Genomic DNA, 27,180 nt, shown 5'->3' with positions numbered 1-27,180 from the left:
GAGCCATGCTGTCATGTGTGGGATGATGAGAGACTATCAGTTTCTTTGATTAGGAAAAAAACCCCAACAGTTCACCAAAATTTGTAGGTGTCATGATGGAAGTGGTGGTATGATATGAGGAACAGACCTGCTGGAGTTCAGGTTCTCAGAGCTTCAGCAAAAATGAAGGGACCCCAAACTCTCTGTCTGCTAGGGAGCCTTGCTTTGCTTCTCAGTGGATTTTTGCAGGTGGGGTTTCAGTCATTTTTTCAGCACATTTGTAGTGCTGCTCCATGCAACTGGCATGGTGTCAGTGCAAGGAATGGCACCAAGAGGAGAAAAAAATGATAGTGAAGGAAGGTAGTAGGATGAATGATGGCAACCTGTCAGTGCTTGTTCATCATGAGGATTTACTAATTAAATTTTTGACATTGCAGAAACACCATGTTGCCAAATTGGAGGCAGAGCTTTTGATGGCTTGTCTGTCTGTTGCCACTGCAGTAAGGAAATACTCTCAGGAGCTGATTTTATATATCCTTTACCCCTTGAAGGTAACAAAGCACTGTGTCTATTTTACATAGACACCTTGAGACACAAAGCAACTTGCCCTGATCCTGTTCTGAGCCACACTTCCTCCTTGGGAATCTCAGCTCAGGACAAAAATTGGTACGCAGTAGTAATGATACCCCACCCATTCTTTGTATTGCCTAGGGCATGTGATATTCATGATCACAGATTGTACCCTGGAGGTTCATGAAAAGGCAGGTACAAGCAGTTCCTTCCTACTCCCAGAAAAATCTGTCTAGACTGAAATGCTAGTAGTTGTCTTGTCTGTGATGAATATCAGTGAGTGGAAAGTTTTACCTACTTACAAAATTTTCAGATGTTTCATCAGCCTAGAATAGATTTTGTTGCAAAATTTAGCTTGTAGAAACTCTTTTGGCCTTGGCAACAGTGTTTTACAAATAAGAGTAGGAGTTGGGTTAATATGCTTTGAGATTTAAAAATGAAACCAAGTTCATGCAAGCTCTGCTACACCCCTACTGTTGTGGACACACGTTGCTGTTGACAGATAAAATACATGACCTCTTAGCCACCCAACAAGTGTCCCTTAGCCAGCAGACCTGGCAGAGCTGTGCTGTCCTAGCAGAAAAACCACAAATACATTGCTTATCTTCAAATGATAGAGCATTAAGAAGCTTACAGTACCCTGTGCTCTGGCCCCAGCCAGCAGCCTCACCTTTCTCCTTCAGGGTCTCTGATTCATGGTAATAGGAAATACAGCCCCTTGACACCAAGAAAGCAGAAATATTGCACACTGAACTGACCAATCCTTTAAAATACTCCAAAGCTGGAGTGGATTTTCTAGGAGGTCCAGAATAGAAACTAAAACTGCTGGCAAAAAAAGCCTCAAGGGGATGAATGTTCTCAGCCTGCAGTGGGGAAGAATCTCAGAGGGAGGGAGCAGCACTGGGTAGGGTGGAGGACAATGCTGGCCCAAGGATAAGTAAGCATAAACCCACAATGAATGCATTTAGTCTGGATGTCTGAGGAACAGCATCAGAGCAGCAAAACGCTGAAAAAAACCTCCTGGAAAGAGTGAAAAAGCTAACCAGTGAGTAAATGCCTGCCAAATGAAGGACCTGCTTCCATTTCATTCCTTGCACATTGTCCTTTGCATGTCCTTCCCTGTCCTTTGCACATTGTCTGTTCTTCTGCAATGACATTTTGCCCAGCCTCACTGATTGCCCCTGCGAACTGGGCACCATTGCTGGGAGCTGGAGCCAGAAGATGCAACCACAGGAGTGGACTGTGAGCTTTAAGGACTCCTGAACATCTAATTTTCTTCACAGGACTGAATCTCTTACTTCAACTAAAAGAAAATAGCCAACCCTGTGGCAGGGTAATTCAGACAAAGACCACTGGGCTGAGATCTAGAAGAAAAGTGCAGTCAAAGCTTCACCATATGCTTCTGCTAGGAGCTGGTGTTAAATATTAAGACTCCCTGTATCTCTGTTCTGTGGAATGAGGATAAGGTATCTCTTGCAGCCAGCACTTCCTTCACTCAGTGTTCTACACTGCAGGCTGTTTTTACAGTGCTGAGCCGGTGTGTGGCTGTAGCCCCTCTGCACCACTGTAACATGCATAATAAATAAAGCAATACAGAAACTGTAAAGCCACGGTCTTTAAACGATTAACAGCTGGACATCACACCGAATGAGAAAAAAAGCCAATACAGAGATAGGAAATGCTACACTTCAGGCATCAGATATAGATTGTTAACTTATTTTTAGTGTGTACTTTGATCAATTTAGACTATACAAGTGAATCATATAAACTACCATTTAATTTCATTCCTGAGTTAAAGTAATTGGGTGTTTTTGTCTTGTGGGATGTCAAAATGACAAGAGACCATTTAAATGCATTCTCCATTCCATTCTATGGATCCATTAACATTGGCTGGTTTCCTAACAACCAATGTCAAACAGACATACACTAATGGCTCTTCTCATGAGAAGATTTTTGAAGATTTACAAATAGCTGTTTTATTGAAGTTGATCATATCTATCATTTACAGATCCTTCTCATCTTCACATCCGCTCATTCTCTCCCTCTTTTAGCCAAGCAGAAAAAGGATCCTGCCATAGCAGAGCTGGATGTGGATGCTTGAAGGTTGTGCGGCTTTAGTGCACTCAGGCGTGGTTGTTCTAATAATAACACCACAAAGGCCAAGCAAGAAAGATTTCTGCTCTATTTATTTGATAGATCCAGGGGTTCCCCCCCACAACTCCGTCTGCTTCTACAGACACTTGCCTCCCCCCTTCCCAGATCCTTCTGTTTCTCAACTTTCTATTATTTCTATCTGTATTATAGTTGCAATTACCTTTCAGCGAAAGAAAGAAAAAAAGATAATTTTTCCTATGTTTCCTGGTCCAGAGAGAAAACATGATTTGTTGTAAGGTGTGAAAAAGTGTGCAGCCTGGAGGGAATTGGAGCAATGAGCAAGGAAGTTGCCTACCTGTTTAGGGCCAGCACCCAGAGCTGTCAGCCCTGAATTCTGCACAGGCAAAGCTGAACTGGCAGCTGCCGAATCCTTATTAAAGCATCCAGATTCCAAAAGACAAACCCCCAAATTAAAAAGGATCAGACTAGTGAACAAGCCTGTTCCAGAGCCCAGTTATGCTTAAGAGGGTGTAATGAGCCAAGCCCTTTGCAGGAGGCAGAGGTGCTGGGGGCTGTGCAGCTTAGTCAAACTCCACCTCCTTGCACACCCTGCTTCAGGAGTGCAGGATGCATCCAAAGGTTGCTGTGGCCAGCAGTCCCATGCCAGGCTGTGCTTAGGAAAGCCCTTCTTCCCCAGCATTAAGCTGGTTCACCTGTCATTTTAGCATACGCCATTTTTTCTAGCTGTTTAATGTAAAAATGGTAACTTTTTCTTGTGTGATTCAATGTCATAAGAAAGCTGGATGTTCATCCAGCTTTGCATAAATAGGCCTATGCTAGCAGCAGCAGAATTCAACGTGATCAGCCTCTTCCTCAGCTACTGCCCAGGTCAGCAGTGAGTTACTGCCTGCTGCGTTTGTGTGCAAAACATTGCAAGAAAATTAATTCTGAGGAAGACCAGATTATCTCAAAGTCTAGGCAGCCTGGCAGCACATCCAACTTCATCATGCAATTTAGTGCATAAATGTTTCATTGAGGCAAGTGCTGAGTCTGATGTGAATTTTATTTATAGCCCTGTATGCCTCGAGTGTATGTTTCCCCCAAGGTACTCGTGTAACCACTGGAGCACCCAGGGGGTTTAAGCCCACAACACTGGTAAAAATCCAGAGTCGCCTCTTTGCTGTTCGTGTCCCACATCCATCAGCAAGCTCAGTACTTTCAAAGCACCTCCCTCTGCGCCTGCTGCTTCCCAGTGATGGCAAAGAGGGTGCCAGGCTTACCCAGCAGGAACACCAGAGTCTGGAGCTCCTTGAAGGTGGGACAGTCACTCAATTTTCAATAACTGTGTTCCCTTCCAACCATGCATATACCCAAACATTTTCCTATTTGCCAGTGGCAAACGCCACCAACAGGAACTGCGAGTAGCTATTTGGATGAGCTACTTTCCTGTCCCACCTTTATTAGCAATTGAAAAATGCCCATGCAAAGGGACTGTGTTGGTGGGGCTGCTGTTCATTGCAAATAAGGCTGCTGGCTCGTCAGCTTTTCCAGCACCCAGCTGAACAATGGCAACCTCACTGTAACCTCAGTGACTACACCTACAAGCATGGATATGCACACAACTTCCCTCATACCTCTAGAAAGAAGTACCAAGCAACTGCAGCTGGAAATTGGGACATACCCCAGCACCCTAGGAAGCCCTGGTCATCCTGGGAGGGGCAGGATGCCATGCTCTTTTCCCACCAAGTCAGTGCCAGAGCAACACCTGACAGTGATGGGTTTCTCTTCTAAAGCTCTTTTGCTGGGGCAAGGACATCAGATGATGGAAATGTGACAGGCACTCTCATTCCTTGGCACTGCAGAGGCTGCTGAGGACCCTGCCTGTGCTTCCCAGTCCTTCTCTTCCCTGGGAAGCTGTCTGTAGTCCTTCCCCGGGGCAAGTGTGAAACGAGGCAGTCTCAGCAAAGCTTTCTAAGCACATCTCTCGTGTAAGGCAAGAGATGCTCAGCCCAATGAAAGAGAAAACTGCATGCCAAGCCCCATCTCCTCACCAACCAAGTTTTTTGGGATTTGTGCAGGGTCTGAACAAATGATGGCTGCCTCCATCCTTGGCCACATCTTTTGTTCCTGTTTTCCTGGTGTATTCTGCCATTTGTGAGGATGCTGTTTAGGGCAGACATTTCCCTTTCAGTCTTCACAGTGTCCACTGTCACAGGGCCATGGGGGATTGCTTGATCACCCACTTGAGGTGGCTTCCTCCTTGGCTACTTCTCTCTGGGATCCTGTGCTGGAAAACATAGTTTGTAATGGCCTTGAGCATCATTATTTCTTACTGTTTTTATTAGGGCTGAAATCCAGAGTATTTCTGAAGAGGTTTTGTGTTGTGCAACCTGAGTGCAGGATGGATGTGAGTGGAAAACCCCAGTGACACAGATCCCAAGAGAGGGTTTGCGTAACTGGTCTGGACCTGAAGCCTGGATCACCACATCTGCCCTGCCACTGGCACTTGCACATGCAAATCAAAGCCAGTGCAACTGGGTCTATGCAGGCTGCAGCTACCCTCCAGAAAAACAGGAGGGGAGACATGACAAAACAAGTTAAGTCTTTAGCTACATGTGGGCAACAGCATGTGTACAATTATTATTCTGTTCTGCACTCATTAGAAAGACAATTTAGCAAATTTTTCAAACTCAAGCAAAAAAGGCAGAAACCTCACTGACAGCAGAATCTGTTGAGAAAGACCACAATCTTTTGTGTTCTTTGTATTGTTTTATTTCCTGCCAATACAATGAAACCTCTCATGTTTCAATCACAGTTTCTTAGCACATCCCTGTGGCATTTTTTCTGCCTTGCATTATGCTACACAGGGAAATAACAGCTATTCAGGAAGAAAAGGGCAAGTGAGCAAAACCCCATCCGTATTTGGCATTCAGGTAGCAGGAGAGATTAAAATACTGGAAAGCATATGATTTGGATGTCATTTCCATGAGCATATCCCTGAATTTTGCATTTACCTGATGTTTGGTTGACTGGCACACCAGACATAATTCAAGAGGGCTGGGAGGCGTGTGGTTCTTATACACGTAAGAAGATTAGGCTGTTAAGCAATATGCACTTATGTGAAGAGTACCACATGCTAATCCCATTCTTGGCTTTGCTGCTTTCAACCACTGCTGGTGGTGTTTGAACATATTTTAAACTGCTTTTCCTAACTCTGTCAAATATGTTACAGTGGCCAGAATAGAACTTAATATTTCAAAGTATTTCAAAGCTGTCACTGCAGGATAGACAATAACCTCTTAGAAATACAGAGTACTTTATATGTTCAAGCCTCCATTCCTGTGAAGTTTCCCTAGCCAGCAATTTCTTCCTTTCCTTTTATTCCTGTTCTCAGGTTTATGCTTTACAGAGCTTCCAAAAGTGCCCTGCAGGGTAATGGTAAAAAAACCCCAGGCAGACAACATGGCAGTCCTGCCTGGCAAGCTTAAGGCTACTGTTAGGTCAACTATTCTGCGGGAATATTAATTTCATATTCAATTCAGATTGCTGTCATGCTCCATGAGAAAACAAAGAACTAGCTCACCAGTAAAATAGTGAAGGCATAAACAGTCTTAGATACAAACCCAAACCAGAATTATTTTAAGGTTACTGGACTTAATGGTAAGGATGGATTGTTACAGCAGGGATGATGCGACATCCACATACTGTGTATTTTGAGAGCATGTAACTGAAATCAGTGTCCCAAGAGAGCCCTTTCAGTCCTACAGGCTTAATTAGTTGAAAGCACTTCTTTCAATTGGACACACTTTCAACACAGATTTCTTCCTGTGTTGACCCTTCACATTATTCTCACTCTGGATACTCAGCAAGATGAAGTCTCTTATCTCCAGCACTGTAGTATGTGGTCTCAATAACACACTTTGTAAGTATGCTTTTAGACATCCTTTGCAATTCTCTCCCACTGCTCTGTCGTTTTTCTCCTGTACTGACTCAGCCCAAATCACTACTAAGCTTGCCTGAGTTGCTCCAGCAGGTCACCATAATGCTTTCCTTTTTATCACAGAGAAGTGTGCTGTTCACTGTGATGTTGCTCTCAGATCAGTCACGTTGATTTCACATGCCAGCACTCAAGAACAAAGCTCTAAAAAACTCATTTACTATTCTACCTACCTTAGTTAATGCTTACCTTCAGGATCTTGTGAAAAAAAATCCTACAATTTTATGGTAGGTCAAACTGTTCTTTTGGTAGCAGTTTTAGGGTATCCTGCCTATTCTTCTACTCAAAACATTCAATTCCCCTGCATATTTCTGTCTGAATATTTGCACCTAAAGTGGCTGTTTTCAAGTTATAGCCTTTTGAGTCTATGCTGAGCATCCTCTTTTCAAGAAGAGCAGAGACTTGGTCATTGCAGCACCTATTTCCACATCAGCATCCACATTATGAACAACCTCTCCACATTTATGAACCTAGAGACCATCAGTAAAACATCATGAACATTGAAAAAGCACACTGGAAGATGACACTCAACAAAGAATATGCTCTGCTTGCCATATTGGAAGATAAGATTCAGATGACTTATTCCAAGTACAGCAAATGTATTTCTGTTTTCCTTGAAATTTTCAAAAACTATAACCTTCCATCTAAGTTCTAGGACTTAGCCTCCATATCTTCTCTTGATTCTTAGAAGCAGCATTTAGAATCAAAGATGCCTGTTTGCACAGAAAATGAATGAGCTGGGTCCCTCTTCCCTTCTGCTGGCACTGCCTGTAGGCTGAGGAATCAAACCCCCAGGAACAACAAGCCATGTGTGAGGAGTAGAGATGGTGGCTCGTATTTCACACTTCCTCCTTCCCATCAGTCTTTTTCAGTGAGCTTGGCTAGATGCCTTGGATGCCACTTAACTGCAAATCGAGGTAAATAGCAAGTTTTTTCCAATTCTGTTTAGTAAATACTATGTAATACTATGTATGTAAATACTATTACAGCATGTCCCTTCAAATTACTCACAGCCCTTCAGGGGAAGACAGAAGGTCAAGAAACTCAGTGGGACCAAAAGCAACTATTTTTTTTCTTTTCTTCCTTTCTTTAAGACAAATCTTATCTGTTCTGTAAGTCTGTTCTGCAAAGGATTAAGAGACCTGCTCTGTCTCTCCATCCTGATCTCTGAGTAGCTTCCTCCCCAGAATGGTAAGGCAGTGTGTTTCTTGGGACAGGCAACAAAAATCCCACACACTCCTCCACCAGGTGTCTGTGGAGGTGATGATGGTGGCCCAGAGCTGGCTGGCACCGGGCTGCAGTTACAGATACAACCAGTTCATGGTGTAGCTCTGGTTCTTTCAGTACAGCTCTTCCCCAGTCTCAGTAAATACCCAAGTCCTCCACTACCAGCCTCCCCAGATGTTTGGTCTGGCTCTGGCCTCCCAAGCCATTTCCTTGAAGCCCAGTTTCAGACAACCATCTGAATTAGCCCAAATCACAGAACCACAGACTGGACTGGGCTGTTAGTGACGTTGGAGATCACCCAGTTCCAACTCCCTTCCATGGGCAGAACACCTTTCATTAGAGCAGACTGCTCTGGGCCAAGAGAAGGGTCCTCTTTCCACACTGTCCCACCCCAGTCCCACTTCTGATGGGTCACTTGTGTTTAACATTACAGCAAACTGGGCTGTAAGAGTTCAGAGAAGCACACTGAGAACAAGGCCAGCTGAATTGCAGAGTTTCATTTGTTGAAACAATAGGGAACACAGTCCTTTTGTTTTGTAAGGGGAAGGAGAGCTGCCTCAAAATAAGGATTTATGCCCCTTTCACTTCTATACTTTCTCAAGGGACTTGTTTTTAATGAAAAAAACTGATTAGGATTTAGGCAATCTTAGAATCCTTGTGAGTCCGTTCCACCCACCCTGTGATGCCAAGTCCAATATTCCAGCATCCCTCACTGCCAGAGCTCCAGCTCTTACCCAAGAATTGCAGCCTCTTCCCTCCAGGCCTTTTGGGTTTGAAATTAGCCCTTGATCCATAAAGCATGGATGTGTTACAATATATGGAATGGCCTGTGTTACCTTCAGTACTTTCTATACACAGACAAAAAGACTTTCTATACAAAGACACCAAGATACACTGGATTACTTTTTAAAGAAATCCATCCAGACAACATTTGGAAACTCTGTCAGTGATGTTGTATATCTAGACTGCAGGATGGATAACTTATGTCAAGATAAATTATTTTCCCACTGTTATTATTTGAATAACATGTTCTCAGCTTACTCACCTTAGGCACTAAATTTTTTTCTGCAGACTTGCACTGTTTTTTCTACTGTATTTCAAGCCCTTGCATACCTCAAATGGTCCAAAAGCCTCAAATGGCAAATACCAGCTTGCAAATTTAACCAGGAGGCGAGCATTAGTAGCTATATGCCCTTGCATGTCCCTGCAGAGGTGCAAACCTGTAACCATGCCAGCTGGGGTGTCCCTGCAGCTCAGGCTGACCCACGAACTCCCACTTCCAAGTGAGACATCACAGCCAGTGGCAGCTAGGACATAAAATGCAGCATGGAAACATTTAAGCTAAAATAAATTTTAAAGTGTGTACTTCTTTTAAAGTGTCATAGGGTGTTAATAAAGATCATAACATAGGCTAAGCTTCATTGTTATGGTTAATATGGCTTTATGAGGCCAAACCATATCCTATTGTTTGTACTCACATTTATACTATTAAGTCACATATTCATGCACAAAACCTAATTGAGTTCTGACGGGGTTTCTGAAAAGCCACATCTGCTGAAGAGCTTCAGGGTTTGTCAGAGGCTGCAGGGGTGTGGACCACTCTCTGGTGAGAGCTGTCATCCAGAACGTAGCTGCAAACAGATAATTCTTGCACATTTGTAACTCCTCTGCCTTTGTGCACACATTGGACCCAGTACAAGGCTGCTTTCAGCACATCGGCTTTAGCGCAGCAAACACAGAGATGCAAACAACTTCTCCCTTAATGTTCATATAAAATGAGTTACCTTTTAAGTGTGGGCAGGCATTTTATTATGACCCTGTACCAAGCCCTGCACACGAAGAAGAAAACCAGAGGGCATGGCTGAAATGGCTGCATTTCATTGCATTCAGTCAAAACCAGAGCAGAAATGTCAGGTGTCAACACCTACTGGCAACTATCAAATACTACCATGGCATGACTGCACTGACAGCAACACCAGGCAGGAAGTCTTCAAACTCTCAGCTGTAAGCAGTGATAAAAATGAAATAAAACTAATCTGCAGGAAATAAGCTTCTTGGAAAAAAATCCACAGGAAAAGAAATTAAATTAGGGAATACTTTCAGGAAAGGAATAAGGCAAGGAACAAAGGAGAGTGGGAAGAAGAGCATTGGGAGAAGGGAGAATTGTCATTAAAGTTATCATGCAGAAAGTGTAAGTTAAAAGTGGGGCCACTGAGTAGCAAACAGTGTTTGACCTTAATGTATGGTGTATCAAGTAGAATGGTAAATCAGGGCAGAGGGCACTCTGGGGACACTCAGATTTATTCACAGTGAGTGAAGTTGGCAAAATTTCCAAACATAAAGAAGCAGACAACAGAAAGTAATCACAAAAGTAACTTTCCTCAGGGGAGATTTGTCTCCCTGGAGAATTTCTGTAGCTAACAAATAGGCTCCTCACTGGTTTTTAGTACAAATGAGCCTCAGAGAGATCTGAAGAGTCCTCTAGCAGCACCTGTCCCCCTCTGTTCACTGTGGAAGGACCATGAGAAGACTGACTGTGAGGAGCTGACATGTTCTGTCACCACCAGGCACCAAGAGGGGAGACATCACCTTTATAGGGTAGCAGGGCTGCCTACTTGGAAACAAATATGAGTCTGCAAAGCTCTGGGTGGGTTCTCGCATTTAGTTGCTGAATATATTTAATGACAAGGTAAAGCATAAAACTAGGTCACAGACAGGCAAGCTATCAAGGCATAAGGTGAGTTTTAACTCAAAGGGTAAAGCATTGCCTGAGAAACTGAACAACATGCATTCATTTTTATGAAGGAAGGGATAAATACAGTCAATAAAGGTGACACCACAGGCTGGGCCAGGTATACAATTTTGCTGTCCTTACTCTGCCCTCCTTGAGTCATGGATTTGACTGACTTCTCTGAACCTTCCAGCTATGCCAGGACATCAGGTCTGGCCCTAATTACCCCCTTCCCACTTCACTGCCTTCTCTTCTCTGCCCCTCTTCTTTCTGTATGGATTTTCCAAGTGTTGTTAAAAAAAGGAAGTGCTGGAAGAGGTGCCAGACTGCTCTAGAGGCTGAGATGCTGTACATGCTGAACAGTGAAAGGCAGCCGACACCCACAGATACAGCACAGCCCTGATCTGGCAGGATCTGTGCAGGGGGGAGGTGGCAATTGCTCCTCACATCCCTTCAACTCCCGGAGCATCTGCCAGCACAGGCGGAGGGGGAGCCACCCCAGCCAACTTTTTTTTTTTTTTTTTTTTTTTATAATATGGATCTTGTTCATAAAGTCAGAGACATTTTATATACAAATACAGATCAGTTCCCTGCCATCTGCTTATTTCCATGTAGCATCATAAGGGTGTTACAGAGAATATGAAAACAAGGTCTTACCTCTGCTGCTGAGCTTAAAAAAAAAAGAAAAAAAAAGAAAAGAAAAGCTAAGATCTGAGAGAGCATTTTCAATCGTGGTTGCCTGGGCTGCTGTTGTTTGTGGATGGAGTTTGAACACATAGGTGGATATGCTGGCACATCTCTGGCTCTGGGCCTGGTGCAAGTTACCTCCTGGCCTTCAACAGCCATCTCTTGTCCTGCCAGGGACCTCCTAGCCTTTTCTTGGTCTTTCTACTGTGTGTCTTAAGAGCAGAAATCACCCTCTTATGCAGAGCATTTGCACATACAATTACAGGCCCTGCATTTCATGTGTTAGTCCAGGAGTACCTCACTGGTGGGTCTATTTAGTGTTATACTCCTACAGATAAATTTAGTCCTTATTCCCCACTAGGGCACGCTCCTAATCTTTTCAGGTGAGCTGTGGTCTGTATTGCCCAGGCTGCAGTTTTGGACCCACAAAACTCGGGGGTCCTGCAGCACAACCAACCTGCACCATTTACCAGCAGCTCCAAAGCACTGCACTGGATAACAGCGGGTGGTTCATTATTCAGAATTAAACCCCCATGGTCAGTATGAAAAAAGAGCCAGGTTGCCTGGTCCCACCAGAGCCCAGACCCACACGGAAAGGGAAGACACAAGAATTCACTGATCATCTGCCAGAGTCATTATCACTCAAGGATTTTTAACTACAGCATTTAAATACAGCTAATTCTGATAAATCAAGATTGTTTCTCTCACTTGCCAGTTTGATAATTTCATCTTCATGTTTATTCACATTAGTAAGTATTGCTTTCCTCTGGGATGCAGTACATTTTCTCACAGTAAGTGAGGGTGAGGTCTGCTTGGCAAGGTTTTTGTTACAAAGTCATTTCTGAAGTTTGGGTATTGTAATACTTAACATACTTTTATTGCATCCAGAAAAAAAAAGATTCTGTGCAAGAGCACAGAAGAAAAAATACCTATAAACTGCAACCACCACTTAGCTAAGAAAATGGCATTAGGCAAAGATTAATTTGAATGCTTTTCATTTGAGTTATCCTTTATCCCATTTATTAACACCCAGATTCCTTCTGTCTTTGTAATATTTCTCAATAGCAACACTTCACAAATAACACAGTTCTTCACTCTACAAGGGCCAGAGCAACCTCCACACAGCTAGTAAAACTCCCTATTTTTGTATATCTTACACATACTTCTGGGATGGGAAAGCTGCAACAAAAAATCAGCCCATCAGAAGAACAAATCTAAACTTTGAGGATTTGGAGTCTCTTTTTTGCAGATACTTCTACAGGATAGTGGAATGATTGTCAAGGCTTTAAGAAGTTCTATCACTACTGAAGTCACAGCCACATCCATGATAACTGATGACTAAGGGAAATATTTGCTAAAGGGGTGGCTCAAAGACACTCATCTTCCTGCCCCTTTGATGCCCTTCTGTGGACACTCAGTGAGTGTAGGATGATGTTGCTCCAGAAATACTGCAGCCAGAAGAAACTAATGATAATCAAAGTTCCAGATGTTCCTCACAGAAATAAGCCTTGAAAAAAGACTGTGGGCAGAAACACTTTTGTCACCCCATTAATGAACTACTGAGATAGATATGTGTCCAAAGCTGAGCTTATTCTTTTGACAGGGCAATTTTTGTATTCAGAAACTCTTTATTTGGAGGGCAAAATGACATTATTGTGTTGCCTACCACAACTTTGCAACAGCAGTGTCACTTCCTGGTTTGTGTTGATTCATTCATCCCAGCAGGAGAAAAATGTCTATTCCTCCAGCCAGCTCCATACTCACCCCAGACCCTCACCACAAGCTGAAGCCCCATTGAACTACAGCTCTGATTTTTCCAGCCTTTCAGCTGTCATCACACCCAGCCATGCTGGTGGGGGCTCAAATAATCAGCTATGAACAGGAAGACTTGGGGCTAGCTGTCCATCAGATACGTGTCTCAGCAGTACCTAATATTTCTAGCCAGGTGCCTACATAACAGTGGTTTTAAGATTACAGCTGATGATGACCAGAGTTTCATTCTGCATTTTGCACCAGCAATCTTCCACTTGGACTAGACGATCATGGTAGGAGGTGCCTACCAATTGAAAACATCCTTTTCCTTTTCCTTTTCCTTTTCCTTTTCCTTTTCCTTTTCCTTTTCCTTTTCCTTTTCCTTTTCCTTTTCCTTTTCCTTTTCCTTTTCCTTTCCCTTTTCCTTTTCCTTTTCCTTTTCCTATTCCTTTTGTAATTCTGTTCTACCTTACCCTAACCTATTATTTCTGCCAACATGACCGACACTGCTAATTTTATATCTAAGCTTCAAATTAATGCTATCTCCCAGTCTGACAACTCACTGCTTGCAGGACTTCTGTGGCACTGTGTTGGGAGGTCATGAACCAAGACGAAGCAGTGTACTGTGCACATGAGGCAAGGACCCTCTGGAAATAATTCAGGGTCAAGCTAACTCCAGCTGTGTTATCTGGGGTCATTTCCCACTCTCAAACTGTGAAAGTTCTTCAGGTTTTAATGCAACAAAATAACCTCTGTCTTTATACAGTACATTATACTGGCAAAGCAGCTGCAGCCATGCTGACAGAACTGCATTTCAGCAGTCAGTCTACTCTTCCCACCTCCATATGCTTCAAAAAGTACATGATGCTGATAAATGGTAGCAATGGCTTTGGCTGGCACAGATTTACTGGTCAAAGATCACACACTTTTCAGAGCTTTGTCCCACACCTTTGCACAAGCAGAAATGACTTGTGAAGAAAATCAGCTTCAGTATATTTATTCAGACTTGTTATGGGGAACACAAGCTTTTAGATTCAGACCACATGAAAGGAATTTTAAACTGTGGGGCACTACAGTTTATACTCTTAGCTTCATTGACTGCAATTTCCTTCCCTTGAGCTTCCCCACTTGACCTACTGAGTAAATACCTCTTCCCAGGATGTAGAAATTTCCACCCAGGAAATCTGAAACCCTTTTCAGGGGGCCCCAGGCTCTTCAGGGTTGGTTTGTCTGCCAGATCTTATTCTGATAGTCCACAGACCACAATTGGTAATATAAATAAAGTTTATTGCATCTCTTGGAGGTACCACCAACTGCACAGTGCCTCTGTTTAAACAGCTGCCAGAAGATCAAGGCAGGGCTCTGCCTGACTCCAAAAAAGTTTCCAATGATCCCATGGAGACTTCACTGTGATGCTGGACCAGAAACAACCTGGGATTCATAGGCTGACTAGGTCATGTAATCACCTTCCTCCAGAGAGGATGAGAGCCTGCAACAAGGCCATCCCAGGGCAGGATTCCTGGTTTGGAAAACAAGCAAGGCTTACTGGAAGGATCAGGGCAGAGAAGATGGATTCCTGAACAGTTGCCAGTAAGTGCAGGTGTTGTGAAGAGGCACCATGGAAAATGCAGAGGAAAAACTGCATGAATTGTAGAAAGTAGAAACCCAGTGTACATTCAGAGCATGGGACTAGAGTAAACCCGACTGACACATCAGCCAGCCTTTGAGCAGGCTAAACACTTTCTGCTACATTTATGCAGTTGTGTACACCTGGCACTGCCAAGGCAGAAAGGGGCAGTCACATGTTGAGACAGAACAACTCAAAACAAAAGATTTTATCAAGTTTGGGAGAACCCCTTTCCTCTCAGGTATTTGCTGGACTTCTCTAACATTGAAAGAGTAAAGAATTATGAAAGGCAGGTTTAGGATGTAAGACAGGATGGTCCCAAACTGCTCCAAAGAACCAGTACTGAGCCTTCAATACATGCCAGAACTGGAGATCCTGAGGCACATTTCCAGGATGAACACCTTTTCCCATGGCACTGCTAGACCCAGGCTGGTGATCCAGTGACTGAGCCTCTGCTCTGGCAAGTCTTGATGCTTACAGAAAATCACAGTATTTGGATTGGACTATAATGATGGAGTTCTGGAGTTGTCTAAGATTGGCATCACATGTCCATGCACATTATGGAAGGAAAAAGCACATTACTGTTTGTGCAGGTTGAATTTGAGGAGACTTCCATTTAAGCACTGCACACTTTGTGTTTAAAAGGCTATTCAAGGTATTACAGTCATTTTTCTCATATTACATTACAGCATCTCCAATGTACTCTGCCTTCCCAAAATGCTCATTAACCCAGGCCTCCAGAATCACATCTGCTCTTCCTGCCATTCAAACTGCCCTGTGCAAGTCAAGTCCCTTTCTTACAGATCATAAAAGAACATCTTGAGAACAGAATTCAGTCACCAAAAACCTGGGAAGAATTCAGTTCAGCCGGAATTCAGTTCATACCACCAAACCTTGGTTTTTTACATTGTTATATGACACACTCACTGTTTCATGGTTAATTGAAAAAGCTGTAAAGTCACAGAACTGTTCTGATCTGCAGTAAAAATATAACCATGAACTACAATTAAGTTCCTAACCACTGATAGACAGGTTATAATAATTACTGCAGGCTCATCTCAGCATTTGGAGTTAGACATCGAAAGTAAAAGGGCTTTGCTAGGGTGGAGCTGAGGAAAGGTCTGGGACAAACTAAGTGCCAGGGAAAATCGATCCTTCCCTTAGCAGCCTCCTTCCCTTACCATGCCTGCATTTGGAGCAGGCAGCCTGGAGCAGGGTTGTGGCAAGGAGACAACACAAACCCTGCACTGGCCTCGCTGCTGGCCAGCTGCACAGCAGAAACTCTGGGATACAGGTTGGGATATCAGCTGGCTCACACTGCAGGGTGTCAGGAGCACAGCAGGTGAAGCCCTCCAAGGTCTATGAGTGCTGCCATAGCACAGGCAGTGAATAATACCTCGTCAGCAGGCCACATTATTGAATAGCAATAACTTTCCATAATAACTAATTAATGTCACATACAGACCAGACACTTAGAGAAAGTGCTATAGCTCTTCCTTCATCAAATTGCAGCATTGCGATTGAGCTTTACTCATCTGCTGGACTGGTAAAAGAAGGTACCTGCATGAGAGCCAGAATCTTCCCTTTAGCAACTGTGGGCTTAATCAAGCTGTTTGGCACCTCCAGCAGCTCTCTGGTGCCATTACTCCTGTGGCCATCCTGCCTGGACAGCAAAATCTAGTGTATTTGGATATCCCCCACCTATCCCTGACATGTCCTCCCTCCCCCCCAGTGACAGCCCAGCCCTGCAAAAGGAGGCTCCCAGCAGCCCCCATCTTGAGCAGGGCTCACACCTCCCAGGAAAGCACTGCCTGGACCCACACAGATTCCTTGGCAATCCTGAGACTCTAGGGAACCTCAGGAAAAGGGTTTTTTTGGCAGGCTCAGTAGTGTGGGCACAGTCAGCACTCCATCCCCTCATTTACCCTGTGTACCAACAGGGAGACACATTTGTGACACTCCATCTCGAGCATGTTGCGTTTTCATTCATAAAAGGCAGCCTTGTATCTTTAATCACTTTGCCAGATAATAGCAAAGAAACAAGTACTTGATTGTCTGTGTTATCAGACACTATTGGAAAAGTCTAGATAAGGATGCTGAACAACCTTGTCTTATTAGAATTCCACATGCAAACGCTTCCCCATAATCCAGAGTCATCTGTATCCTGGCAACCCTTTAAATTTCATTCTCACTGAATTGCCAGATCTTTATCAAAATATAATTACAGTCTTAATTTGGATGATAAATTTTGATTGCTTGTGCTGTGCCAAAAAAACCCTAAAAAAGCCAGGTACACAAAAAATGAGGTTCAACTGTGAGATGTGAATCTGCATATTCTGACATTGGTGCATCACCTTTCTTCTTATCAAAAGTTTGGCTTTGATAGCAAGCAATGAGGTTACGTAGGGGTAAATAGGCAGGGACATGAAAAAACAGTTTTCTGATGCCATCAAATGAAATTACACTAAAAACAGGGAAGAATTTGAAATCTGCAGTTGCATATGAAGATTATCCCTCTCACGAAGATTATATACTATTACCATTACGAGGTAAATGATGTGCAGCACTGCTGTGCAAAGTGGAAGAAAACACCAGTCCTTCCTGAAACAAGAGGAGATTGTATGGAACTCACCTTTTCTCCCACTGCCTTACCCCTCTCCTTCAGTTACTGACAGGAAACAGCAGAGTGCTTTACAGTTATATCCAGATTATGTGGATAGTTACAGAGATCTTTCCAAAACAAGTAGCCTAAAAAAAGTATCCCAGAGGAATATAACCACTGCCTGCTCTACCAAGAGAGCCCAAAGGAGAGGAGATAGCCCTGCTAGGCAAGCCCTGGAGGTTACCTAGTTTCTGACTTATCAGAGTACCACAGTCCAAACCCACTTCAGTTTTACCTTGTTTAAATGCCAGGGAAAGATAATTACTCAGATGACAATGGCATAAATGCAATTAGACGTTTGACCTTAGTATTTCTTGGTCACATGCACAGAGCTGAGCTAATTGCTAAATTTGGGGCTGGGGAGTTCTTCTTTTCCTTCTTTTCCACAAACACACTCACACTGAGTTATTTGCACTTTTTCTGCACCTCTGAGAAGGGTCCTTTCCTAGGACAGATATGATTTCATCCCTTGAAAATTATTTCCTTGCTTCCTGTGGGGACTTTGGGTACCCAGCCTTGGTCCTCTTTGTTATCTGCTTCTCTAACTTTGATCACCATTGCATGCACCATAAAATACCTCTCTGACACATCTGTGAGCTTGAATTCATTCTCTTGGAGAGTATGGTGTCCTCCCTTGAGAAGACCATGCAGGATGAGAACAGGAACAGTAGGTAAATTCCACCCCATAAGCATGCAGGAGGGTTACAGTGCAGGCTGAGTCACAGTTACAGAGTGAAAAATGTGCTGCTCCCTTGTGAGCAGTGGCCAGCTACATCACTCAGGTGAGCTCTGTTTCCCCAATGCTCCACAGACCCAGCACTCTCCAGGAGACCACTCCAAACAAAATGTGATTTTGTCCAGAGCCTGATGTAAGCAAACACAGTTGCCAACTAATGGTAAAATTCAAAGCTCACTGAAGTCCAGAAAGATACTGCAACCTTTGCAGTCAAGTCTGTGCCCTGGGTCCCATTCCCTAACAATCATGTCCATCACTGACACATCAGCAATGCTTTTGCTGACAGTAGCAGTACAAAGTTTTACAGCTGAATGGTCTGAGGCACTGAACCATTCTCATCCCTTTGGTGATAGGAGCTCAGTGGGGCTAATACTGCAGTAGAAATGGAGGGCAGGAAGGAACCATGTAAGAGTTGTCTGGTCTGTGACTTTTTTAACTCTGAAACACAGCTAAAATAAACAGCAAATGAGGTACCCACCTCCTGACACAGAAAATGTTGCCTATAGTGAATTTTGACTGACTTGTGACCAAACCTGTCCTAAAAATGCCAAAATGCAAAGCCAAGTGTAATTCCACTATTATGAAGTGGACTAAGTATTTTTAGTTCACCCCAGTTTTATTACTCTTAAAAAGCCTAAAAGAAGAGCATCCTATAAACTCCATAGGAGCCTGTCCCAGTGCTTTATTCCTCTTTGTGCTTGGAAAGGTCTTGCTAACCTTCCCTGCTGCAAAGTCAGCTGGCTCCTAAGGGGGAAGGCTGCAGAAGCGGGCATGCCAGCTGCAGTCACATGCAGCTCCCCTCTTCTTTGGATATCAGGCTCCATCTCTAGTGTCATAAATCTGAAACTTTTCTTCATCTCAGATAAACTGAGCTCAGACAAAAATGCCAGAACTAGTGCCCTGGCCCAAAATCCAGAACTAGTTTTCATACCAGGCAGTGGGGGAAGTGGGAATGCCTAAGCCCTCAAAGGAGGATGATCAATTGCTGCTTATTCCGGATGCACAGTTCTTTGCTCTTCTTTAAAAAAAATCAATTTATTTCCTTCTGGTGAAGGGAGCCATGCTAAAATCACAGGAAGACAAAGTTGCCTATCCACAGCAGCAGATTCAGCCTGGCACTAAGGAGATGGAAAGCTTCCATATGCCATGGTGACTGGTTCAGTACAGCCTGTTAACCATTCCCTCCACCTGCCAGGCACACTGCCCCTCACATAAGCACTGTTAGTGAAGGCAGGCATACATCCAGATGAAAACCACGCTGAGAGGAACATGCCATTTTTAAAGCCTGGCTTTTGTCTCTGAGTTACATGTTCCAACACTAAGGCTAATGTTGAGAGGACAGGCAGAAGAGGTTACCAGATTTCCTCTTCCTCTGCACCATGGCATGTTGCAGGGGGAGGAGTCCGAAATGGCCCCTGTGATGGCTGCCGGCATCTTCACAATAGCTGCTAAAAGAGAGGCTTATTCCTCCCAGCTACTCTTCAGTAAGAGCTTTCTCTAGGGCAGCAATGGATTCCTCAAGCCTTCAGCCACAGCATGAACTTCCTGAGGGAACATTTCATAATCAGAAGGAATCACAATGTTCCTATTTATTTTCTGCCTCTTTCATTCTTGAGCCCAGATCTCCCATCTTTGAGCTCACAGTTGTCATGACAAACTACAGCAGGAGGTCTGTGGCTATCACATGAACATCCCAAGTTCCGAGTAAGCAGAACTGCAGTCTAGCTTCCTCAGCTGGCTTCAATGTTCTCCTGGGTGAAAAACAAGTCTCACCACTGGGAAATGGGATGCCAGAGAGGATTGTGACAAGCCTTCCATAGACAAATGAACTTTCGGCATAACACCCTCTGCCTTTGGACCGAGCATCATCACAATGACCACAAACCCACACTGTACTGGTGATACCAGTAGCTGAATACTTGGAAATATAAACTGGGGATGCTTTTCACTGCCCACCATTTGGGCTAAGACACTTTACCCTTGATGAACCTGTCTTGACAAACTTTATCTAAAAATGACTCAACTGCTTCTGCTGATTCCAGGAACCAGGGACAATCCTCTGTCCACAGCACAGCCTGGCATCCCACTGATTTCTATGGAAGACAGCAACAGGGCAAATGCAGTGGAGGGAGCAGCAGACAAGTGGTTAATGCATGCCAAGAAGAACCATACATACATACATACACTGTCTCACATAGCCAAAATCTCTTATGTTGACATTTTCCATTCAGTGCCACTAGAATTAAAATGCTCATAATAAAAACCTGCCAATCAAAAGCATAGAAATTATCACCAAAGCAAAATTCATTGCTATCTATATAGTTGACCAGAAGTCTTTCTGCCTCCTACAAGCAACATTAATGCCACCTATTACAACAGCAAATGCCAGTCAAGTCCCTTTCTTTCCACCTGTGATTTTAAAAGTACATTTCCTGTGCAGAATGCTGTGTGCTTGGCAACCTCTGCATCTCCCCTCCTGAAGAGTAGCAGAAATGCTGCATGCTAAACTCTCCTGTAATGACATGAATTCCCACATCAGAGAAAAATTCTCAAACTACCCAGGAAAAACTTCAAATAACCTGCAAGGTATTTAACAAACCAGAGGCAACAGCAAATTAAAACCCTCAAAACACACACACATACAGAGAGAGAGAGAGAGAGAGAGAGAGAAAGAGAGAGAAAAATAAATGCCCTCTGCTTGACCCAAAATAACAGAACAGTTCTGCATAGGAAAGAAAATTAATTACCATTGTGGGGACCCTCAGTCTTTTAGAGTCTCCAGTCAAGGCTGAGAGCCATTCTGAGACTGCAGGTTTTTCCTTTAACTTCACTCCCCAGCTCTGTGAGGAACCAGTTAAAAATGACATCACTGCTCATACTACCCTCCTCCCCCTCCCCATTCACTTGCTAAAAAAGCTGAGGCTGCTCCTCTCCCCCTGCATTGGCTCCAGATTTGGTCCTCACTCCTCTTCGGCAAGTTCCTGGTCTGCAGTTGACTGTGTGCACTGGTGTCAGTGGGACGGAGGCTGCGTCCCTGCGCTTCTCCAGCATCCCCGCTGGCACCCACTTGAGAAATAAAATAGCCTTTCCATTAAGAAATCAGAAGAGGTCTAACCTTGTGATGTATAATGCATTGCACAACCAGCTCCATTTACAGAAGGCAGACAGTCTTACTCTTCGAAGTGGAGGGGAGAGAAAGACCCTCCAAGGGGCTCTGCCTTTCACCTCATCTTCCTTAGAGGAGAGGACTCTCTCTGTGGTTTGCTGCATCCTCCTTGCATTAGGACTGCAATCTATCTTTTTTTTTTCTTTTTTTATTTCCCTCCTCCCGAGTGTGACATCATCAGACACCAACTCTACTTCTGTAATAAAAAAGGATCCCGAGCAGAGCTACCTGGGACGAGGTCATCTGGAGGACCCAGGCGATTCTGGCTCCTGAACAACTGTCGGTTCTTACAAAAATACTTTGCTCTTCCACGGTGTCACCGGGATTTGATAACCCTGCGCTTGCTGCAGACCAGGAGACCCAGCTGCAGGGCTGAGATCAGTCTCGTTTCTATCCCTGCAAGCTCCACTGGCATCACCAGCCAGCAGGTCCCTCCGGAGCTCTCCCCTGGTACACATAATTCACCTCTCAGCTCCTTTGCTCCCCCCTGACTAGTGGGAAGGATGCTGCAGCAAAATCCCTCGGCCAGCACTCCCGCCTGCTCAGAGCAGGCACGCTGCGAGCACCAGCGCACACGCTCGCAGTACTCCTCCGCTCTCCTCGGCCTTTGAGGCATCAGCGAGGGGCGCCTTTGCAAAGCACGGGCACCGCTGCCGGGGCTGCAGGAGCCGGCGGCTCCCGGCCAGCCGCAGCGCGGGGCCTGCTGGCTGCCACGGGCCATTTCCCCTTACCTGCATTTTCTCTGGCGGAGGAGCGCAGGGGGCCGTGCCGAGCCTGTCCAGCGCCGGGGCAGCCAGCGGGCTCCAGGGCGGCCGGGATGAGCCCCGGGATGAGCCCCGGGATGAGCCCCGGGATGAGCCCCGGCACGGCCGCGGGAGGGATGGCGGCGCCCGGGATCGGCAGCCTTCGCTGCGCGCTGCCATGCTCGCCACGGCGGCGGCAGGAGGGAGCCGTGTGTGCACATGCATATGGATAACATACGCCTCCGTGTACCTGTTATACAGACACAGAGCTGCATGCGGGTATAAACACAGACACGCATTCTGGATCGCTCCCCGCTTCCAGCAAAGCCGCAGACGTGTCAAATACTGCACAAGTTAAAGGGCCGACGGGATAAGTAATTTAAAAGACACAGATGTGGTACTTAGGGACGTGGTTTAGTGGTGGACCTGGCAGTGTTAGGTTAATGGCTGGACCTAATGCTAATGCCTGGATCGTAGACGATTCTGTGATCTTCTGATACGACTGCATTAGCAAACGTGCTCTGACTGGTTTTTGTGCTACCTGCCTATCCAGCCTGCACACGGGTATAACCCTCGCCGCAGTGCTGATTGCAGGTGAGTACCTGACACAGGGCTCTGCAAGCGTCACAAAACTTATGCAACCTCCTCTGAAAGAGGCAGGGGTATGTCACACACGTCATATAGTGGTACTGCTTTGTAAGCTAGACATGTCTCACGTGGAAGGGGACTGGAAAGGCCTTTCAGCAGTGAAATCCCCATCAGCCCTCTGAATTAGGAACATGCTGGTGCATCAGGTCGCAGAGAAATTCTGTGCTAGAGACAGGGAGTCAGTGGGAAGTTGAAGGAAGTCAGTAAAAACCCTGCCTTCAGAGTTTATTCATAACTCCCTCCCCCTTCTTTTTCAGACCTGTGCTTTGCATGTGGGCTGGTAACACATCTTTATCAAACACCAGAGCCTTTCTGAATGAGCCAGAATTAAAAACCTGACATCTCCTGTCAGCTGGGACAGAACAACATTAAACACTCATGAAAGGCAGGATTTCCACTACAGTCTCCCACTCCATCTTTTAGCAACTATCTCTGCAGGTTCACATCACAGCCCTACCAGACTGCACTCATCCTCTCCAGGCATGCAGCAGGAAGAGATCTCTGGCACAGGCAGTGCGAGCCCAAGACTGAGGAGCAATGACACTGGTGGATAGGGATGTGGGACCATCTCGGAAGCTCTGCCAGTGTGAACATCCAGATAAATACAAACGATCGTGTCCTCTGCCATCACTCACCACTCAGTTTTCTATCTGCTCTGGTAGGGATATCACAGTCATTAGCAAAGGGGGATCCTACATACACGTGGCAGCATCAATAACATCTCTGGAGAAACATCGATTATACATCATATACTAGATCAAAAGACAAAGAAGAAGAAAGTGTGCTAATTCACCACATTTATATTTCATTTCTAAATGAAGTAAGTGCTTAACCCAGCTTCTTAAGGAAAAAAAGGGAACCTGCTGTTGCCTGGCTCCTGCATCCAATCCCCATAATTTCTGAGTTCCCTCCCCAAATTTGCCAGAATAATTTATGTTCTATATAGTTCTATACCTACAAATTTAAGATGAACAAAGTAATTTAAAAAACCAATCAGTGCCACTCCCATTTAGGACAAACAGGTAAAATTTTCACTGGGAATCTACTGGCTGACTGGCTCTGTGCCAATGGTGGTCCCCTTGCCATGGGAAAGGGAAGAGTGTCCTCTGTATTTTCTGAAAAGGCAAAAAACATTTCAGAGAGTAAAAGACAAGTCTACAAATCCACACAAAGTTCTTGCTTCTTCATTTTCTTTGGTTAATACAATTAATTTAGTGTTTTTGTTTTCTATTCCTAAATCTGCTTTTCATGGGTCAGCACTTTGGAGCTCAAATGCCTGTGGATTTTATTTCCTGATGAAACGTTTGAAAGCAGCTTTCTCATATTGCTTTGGTTCTCCTAAGCAATGGCATTGTTTTAATCTACAGATGGGAACACTGGCAGACTGCTGGCTGGTTATAACAGCTCCGAGACCTGACAAGTTCCATGCTCATTCCTGGTTGTGAGATGTTTTTTCAGGAAAGCAAACAAACTCATTCCTGTAAGAAAGAACAGGCAAACAAAGTGTGGGATTGGGTGGTGGAGACATCCCAACAGAAATAAATTAGGGCTAGAACTTTATCCAGAGCTCTCAGAACTCTCGAAGCAGAAATCCTTTCAGTCAGAAGAAAAGGAAGCTTGCCCACCTCTCCCACCATTTCCTCTCCTATTATACTGCTATTAACTAATCATTTTACTTGATGAATGCAGATTGTTTCAAGTTTTTGGGTGACTGAGTTGAAGATCAGTTCTCAAATAAGTAGCATCATCAAGTAGTGCTACTTAATGATCAGAAGATCATCAAGTAGCACTACTGCCCTAATTTATGCATTTCAGTGTACCTTGGGGTACCTCCAAAGCAAATGGGGCATAATATGTTCCATATTATACTAATTCTCCACTTGCCTTAGCAAGAGTACCTTGTTTGGGAAACCCACTAGCTTCTTTCCTCTAGTACTATGCCCCCCACAAGCACAGTTTAACAAATGTATTTTATCATATAAATGGGTGTTTCCCATTTTGAGAATCCTTCAGAGGTAAGCTGAGAGTCCTGGACTACTTTCCTGCTCTGACCAGTCTTTAAATGCAATCAAGTCTGGTAACAGACACGAAGGAGTCAGCAGATGAATGTCACACATCTATTTCCTCTGCTATTTTTAACAGCACAGAGTGTACTGAAAGGAAGAACGGAAAGTCCTCCTCTTTAATGATGTCCCTGAAATTTTTGAAAAAATCTAAATTTCAATACTCTTCTATTTCCACCCAAACTGTTACAAAGTAAATCAAGGTCATGGCTGTCTGTCACTTACCCAAATTACTCTTGAGTAAAGACAGCCCCCAGCCAAATAATATCAGTTTAAATAGGAACTCAGCCTCTTCTGTTTCATTATCCCAGAGAGGTTTCAATTTCAAAGCTGACTTGGACCACATAAAAGTTAGCTTTTAAGCAGGAGCAGTATGAATACTTCTGCCTCCCCTCTATTTTACCTTCTCAGGGAAAGAAATAAGAAAATAAGACCCAGTACCAATTCTGGTGACCTGACATAAGAAAAGGAAGCAGAACACAGTGATATTGCTTTGACAGGAAATCTCATTGCCATTATTTTATCATCTGTTTTCCTTCCTGCTTCACTTGATTGCATGTACCCTAAAAACAGGCTGCTCCAGCCTGCCACTCCCATTTCAGAGGACCGGGCCATCGTTGGCAGGGGCAATGCCAAGCCACCATTTGGCAACAATAGGTGACAACTCAATCAACCCTTGAGATCCTTGCTGGTGTTACCCTTCTTTTTTGTAAGATGCAGCTGGAGCAAGTCCATAGAAAGGCCATGAAGATGAATGGAGGGCTGAAGCACCTCTCATATTAGGACAGGCTGAGAGATTTGGGGTTGTTCAGCCTGGAGAAGAAAGAGAAGGCACCAGGGAGATCTTCTACTGCCTGCAGGAAAGTTGGAGAGAGACTTTTCCCCAAGGCATGTAGTGACAGGACAAGGAATGGCTTTAGGCTGAAAGAGGGTGGGTTCAGCCTAGAATACTGTGAGGGTGGTGAGCCACTGGAACTGGTTGTCCAGAGAAGCTGGGAGGTGGATGCCCCATACTTTGAAGTGTTCAAGGCCAGGCTGAATGGGTCTTTGAGCAACCTGGTCTAGAGGAAGGTGTCCCTGCCCATGGCAGGGGAGTTGGAACGACACAATCTTTAAGATCCATTCCAGCCCCGGCCATTCTTTTATTCTGTGATGATTCTATGGAATGTGAGAAATAGAAACAAAAAGGAGGAAGAGAAGAGAAATTTAATGCCTCAACTGCCATGGTATTTGTGTGCCAGCTGCAAAACAAGAATTGCAGAACAGGATCCTCTCATTGACCCTTCTTTTGCTCAACAGTGCATCACTCAATTTGTCTGAAGCCTCTGCATAGCCACAGGTGACAGTGCTGAGGCTCTTAGAAGAATTGAGCCCTTAGTTACATGAGCTTTATATTGTCATAACTATATTGTGTTTATTGTTTTTCACTAGTGTTTCCAGCCTTCCTGATCCTTTTCCACAAGATTTTCTTCTTTTTTATTTCAAAAGAACTACTGACTGTGTCATAAATATTGATGTTTTATTTAATGTATTTTGCTTTTAGCCTGGCAACTCTATATTTCTGCTTGCCAGGGCTCTGCATTTCCAACAGCTAAAGACACTGTTGTTATAATACAGACTAATAACTGCTTGAAAAGACTGCAAGGTTTTTTAACACAAATAGAAATACAAATCACATTCAAGTAACCCACTGCCTAAAATAGTAACCATGTCATTGTCCTAGTACAAGTGGTATTGAAAAGTCTGCAAACCATCCAGCAAGAACTGCCCTATTCTGTTAAAACAGGGCAGAACTGCAATAATCCCATAGTATTTAATGTGCATTTTACAGCATGTTCTGCCCACAAGCCCAAATAACAACCTAGGGAACTATCACTCTGTACTGACTGCATTGGCACAAATCATTATTACTTATCTAATAATTACTATCACTTCATGGAAAATAGTTGAGGAGTGTAATTTTCATTGCTTTCCTTTCAATGCTGCCTTCTCGCTTTGATATCACGTTAAACCCTGAAGATATATCTGCTGAATTTTACTGACAAATTACATTCATCATCTATGTGCCTGTCTTGTCAAGCGCCTGAGATGTAATACATATTAAAATAGTACACGTGAATTTCCCGTTAGAACACTTAGCACATACTGTGCTTGATTTCCAAAACCCAAACCAATGCATTTAGTGACTCCCAGGGAGCAGCCAAGCATCAGGATTAGTGACCTCTATAAGCAGTGGCCACAAATACAAGAATCCAATGGGTATTATTCCCAAGTGAGCTTGCCATCTGCTGCCCCAGGAGAACCACCCCAATTTCTTTCAACACACACAGAGTTTGAGACAGTTCTGAAAATTCTATGTGTATTCTTCCATCAGCTATGAAGGAATAGATTATCATTTGCCCTGGGAGTGCAGTGCCGTGTTTGTGCTCCCACCAGAAAAATGCCAGCACATGGTGGCAGGGCTGAGCCATCCATCTGGAGCTTCTGGCTCTGCTGGA

At 44.2% G+C, this 27,180-nt stretch overlaps 1 protein-coding gene across 1 annotated transcript in view; it reads right to left on the bottom strand.

The window, feature by feature from the left end:
* The window catches only part of NHS (NHS actin remodeling regulator), a 243,610-nt gene that overhangs the window by 27,354 nt on the left and 189,076 nt on the right, over positions 1–27,180 (bottom strand). The gene's annotated exons all lie outside the window — the stretch shown is intronic.

Source organism: Prinia subflava, chromosome 3, assembly GCF_021018805.1.
Source record: "Prinia subflava isolate CZ2003 ecotype Zambia chromosome 3, Cam_Psub_1.2, whole genome shotgun sequence".
Lineage (NCBI taxonomy): Eukaryota > Metazoa > Chordata > Aves > Passeriformes > Cisticolidae > Prinia > Prinia subflava.
This window is presented reverse-complemented; position numbering and strand designations above follow the sequence as displayed.